Source organism: Acyrthosiphon pisum, chromosome A1 (genome assembly GCF_005508785.2).
Source record: "Acyrthosiphon pisum isolate AL4f chromosome A1, pea_aphid_22Mar2018_4r6ur, whole genome shotgun sequence".
NCBI classification, from domain to species: Eukaryota; Metazoa; Arthropoda; class Insecta; order Hemiptera; family Aphididae; genus Acyrthosiphon; species Acyrthosiphon pisum.
Window position 1 is genome coordinate 81,276,141 of NC_042494.1, and position 4,775 is coordinate 81,280,915.

The 4,775-nt window shown below is 29.3% G+C and overlaps 1 protein-coding gene across 1 annotated transcript in view; it reads left to right on the forward strand.

The window, feature by feature from the left end:
- Window positions 1–4,775, forward strand: part of LOC103310707 (TWiK family of potassium channels protein 7-like) — a 158,625-nt gene that overhangs the window by 117,748 nt on the left and 36,102 nt on the right. The window lies entirely within an intron of this gene.

The window sequence follows — 4,775 nt, forward strand, 5'->3', positions numbered from 1 at the left end:
TTCTAAACTATCCTTTATGGCTCTTCTAACGTTGGGTGATTCTTGGATTTGACTACACCCCGAATAGTAGATGGTAAACCTTCAATATGTAATATTCTCGTCGTTAGGGCTGGTCAGAGTAATATTCTGATAGCCGTTTAACCACGAGTATATTATGTTTTTGTAGGACGCAAGGCCACTTTGCGTTGATGATAAAGATGTTGACAAGGTTGTTATTAAATAAATATAGACTGATGAAATATTCTAAGTGGTTTATTAAAATATTCTTCAGTAAAAATTTACTAAGTCCAAATAATTAAATTATTACACAAAGTGTCGTGAAGGTGCTCGTAGTGCAGTGGAGAAAACACGTCTGAATACAGGCCGTCTCCGGTCTGCTTTTATAAGGGCCCAGGCTCTCCTACCTACCCCCCGGTCCATTGTCTTATCCATAATGCGTCGTTGCGGTTATCGATGTCCCATGTACACGTGTGAACCTAATCAAAATGACGATTCCACGAACCGTCTATTATTATCTGTTGCATTCCCATCCTGTTTCTGGTTTTTGAATATATTCACATATATCTACTTTGTGAAGAGTAAACCCCCATTTCCTGTCATTGTGGTTATTTTAATGTTATGTTATAATATAATATAATTTTATTATAATATTATTCCCGATTAATCTTACTGTTCAGTGATTCATATTTTTATAGTTTAGTTATTATATATAAAATATTGTATGGGTATTTACTACTTACGCTTTTTATCGCCACTCCTTACTACCTATGTTATTATGATATTTGTAGTTTATATACTCTTATCTTGATTACCTACGCTATTGTAATATTATAATCCTTATACTGGTATTATTTAAAAGGAACGGATACTATCCGTTACACCTCCCCCCTAAAAAGTTCATTTTTATTGTCTGAACAATAAAATTTAACTCAATTGGAATTTCCATCACTTCAAGCACCTTCCTATGGTTAACAGTTTACATTTATCATTATTACATTATATGTTTACATATGTTTGGTTACAATTACATAGCTTAGATACATTATTGTTTTCAATTACATAATTTAAATACATTGTTGTTTTCAATTACATAATTTAAATACATTGTTGTTTTCAATTACATAATTTCATATTACATTTGTTATATATATTATTGACAAAAGATACAAAGTACAATCCACTATGTATTTTTGATATTACAATCAGTATTTGAATTATCATCTATGTTAGTATTGTATATGTTTAACAAATATTTCTTTTTAATTTTACAATTATAATCTTATCTTATGGTTAATATTTCTATATAATATAAATTCCTTATTCTATTACAATATATTTTTTTTTTTTTTTTTTTTTTTTCCATGCAATATATATATACTGTTATGTATTTTCCCAACACCATGTTAATAATGTTTTAATTTACTTATAATGTGCAAATTATTTTATGTATTATAATATTTCCTTACGTTTCCTAATCCTTATATTACTTTATTAATATATTTTTTTCTATATTTTTATCGTATATATATATTTCCCATAATATTTAAATCTTATTTCTATTTTTTTTTTATATATTTAATTATCGCGTGTTTTTATCTTATTTACTGCAGGTCCAAACCAGCAATAAACTATTCAATATAAAGTTGTATTTCTGGTTCAGTACAGCATTAAAATGATTTTATTATTATTTTGTATTTATTTCTATCTTGCTAATTCAATCCCTAGCGCCGCCCATGCTGTTTAATCAAAGCACTGGTTCACGCCACCGATTAAATTAACAAGACTTCACTCGTATGTATTTTTTTTTTTTCTTATCGAGTGTTTAATCCATACGGTATATAATAATGTACCATTGATCGAAATTTAATAATATTAGATCACATGACTCAAAATTATACGCCGTACCGATTCTAATCCTATTTTCATTTGTTTATATTCTGTAATCAAATTTTTTTTTCGGATTATTATTTTTATAATTTATTTACAATTTTACCTACTATTATTGTTATTGTTATTTCCTATTCTCTATTTACTTTATTATTTTGTTAGATAAGCTGCTGTATTTTATTATTTTTTTTTTATGCGGACATTACAGTATGCTGTGTTAGATTTTGCTTTAGTAGTATTGTTTGTGATTTGGACATTCAGACTAATTAAAATTTAATTAATTACACTTTTTATGTTCGTGAAGTTACATTATTAGTTAATCAAAATATTTTACAAAATTTGCGTACCCCTGTTTGCTAATTATTGTGTTGAATATACATTTTGTAAGCCTCACGTCCGTTTTCGGGTCGTGTGCGTACGTTATCCTATGCTTTTTTGTGCAAATGGTACTGTGAGCTTCCGTTAAATTTAAATTTCTACCATTCTTTTCAAAATATCCTACATCTTGTTCTAAAAGAAGTTTTCTTACTTTATGTTCTTTTAATAATTCAAATTGTATGGTGAAATTTTTTTGTAATGTATTTATCGTAGCATGTTATATTTAGAATTTCGAATTTATCTATATTTAACCTTTTCAAAATATTTCTGTCGGAATGTCCATTCCACAATACTATTATGTTTCTTTTTCCTCCCTTCAAAATGTAATTCTCTATAAATTCAGGTGTTAAATTATTTATTATTATTTTAATTTTGAATTCAAACTTTTATCCAGCTGCATTAGACATGTTGTTCGGTATACCTCCTTACAACTGAAAATCCGCATGATCTCCCTCTTAGCCAACAGTAATTCACGAACTTTCATTTCTCTCATTTGTTCGTGAAGTGGTAAGAGTAGCGGCTTTCCTTCAAGTTTTCGTATCTTACATTTGTCCATACTGCTAGAGATGGCTCCTGATATCAGGACCATACTTGTTTTGTTCATCATGGAAAACTCGAAATCCATGATGACGAATTTGATTTCTCTTGCAATCAAAAACTTGTTAATACATTTAATCTAATTAATACTATTCTTACTCATAATTATTCCGTTAATAAAAAAAAATTTCTTTTATTAAACAGCTTTTTTTTTTTTTTTTTCTTAACTTAATTAAATGTTGATTATTTATTTTTAATTATATATTATTTATATTTTTATTATATTCTATTATATTTATGTTTTATTGTATTTTTTTTTTTTAAATTACTCATACTATACTTTATTATTATATATTTTACAATTTATTTTATTGGGGGTGGTACATCTTCCCCCCCTAGTTCTATTTCGTCTACCTTATTCATATTTGGTTTCTTTTTAGTATTTTCCGTGTAGAACCTACTTTTACGAATGGGTACCATTTCATAATGTGGTTGTCTCAACGTAGTTAGTTTGCATTTGTATGTTATATATATAAATATTATTAACATTATTGAAAATACTATTAATCCCAATGTTAAATATAATAAGTAATTACGCGTATCGTTTACGGTTTCCTGTCCCGCCTGTTTTATCATTTCGTTGTTTATTTCGTTTTGTATATAATCCAGTGAATGTGCTACCTCGTGAATTTTTTCTAATTTAAGTGCGTCTTGTTTAATTATTAATTTAGGTAGATTCACATCCTTTATTTTATTAGGTATCGTATATTTTATGTTTCCCGATCCTACTTCAGGTATGAAATTTACGTAATATCTCGATTTTATATCCTGTGTGGGACTTAATATTATGTCGTTACCGTATGCCCTACATTCCGGATTTATCGTAATTAAACCTTGATTTTTTATTTTTTGTATATACGGTTCGGTATTGTCTCTACATGTGATTGTAAGTGTTTCCCCTTTGGTCGTATATATCCAAGTATTTGCATATTTTAATTTATAGAAAATATCTTTTGTAAGTACTAATACTCCCGCTTCGCATGTTTTTGGTAACACGTCCGGATTTTTAAATAATGATATCTCACATGGATTTCTACTACTCGAGTGAACAACAGGTGAAAATTCGCGACATATCGTGAATATTTCGGTTTCTTTACAACTTAATAGTTGTGTTTCCGTAAAAGTTGTGTATTCTAATTTGACCACGCCTCTATGTTTATATCATTATTTAATGGAAAAAATTCGTCTATAACTCTGTTAGCTAGTCTTACGTCCGCTTCTAATTGTTCTGTGTTTTCTTCCCCTGTGGGCATTGGTGGTTCTATTCTATTAAATATTATACTCGTCACACCTATTCTCCGTGGCGTGTCATGTACCAACAGTGGTCGATCCATATCGAGGTGGTACCTGAATGGCCTACTCGAAACTCCTCCGGCATAGGGATTCCTGAACTCACTTAACAACCACTCGCATATAATTCTTAATTGTCCGTCTAGAAATGTTTTTGTAGGAGTATACTGCATACCCCTACACTGATGATTTATTAACATTCTGAATGTATGTTTTGGATGATATACAAAAGGTTCCGGTCCATTATAATGGAATAACTGTTTCTCCATCACGTATTCCCCCGCCTTCATCAGTACCACCACCAATAAACGACCCCCTGCTCGCACAGTCAACACCAGTTCAAATATTGGCTCCTCCTCGCCACTGAACCGCACCAACCTTTTCTTACCGGTTGTGTCTGTCGTTAAAATTGTGTTAATTTCCTCGTTCCTACAATTATACGGTTGTATTAGTGACTCGTATTTCGTCTCTATATTAGTTAATTGTGCTAACTACTTCCACCATTATACTACTTGTTAGTATTTACTGATTACTATTACTAACTACACAAAATTAAAAATGATAAAAATAGTCTTTAAAATATATATATATATATATATTTTTTTTTTGTATCACTATCCTTA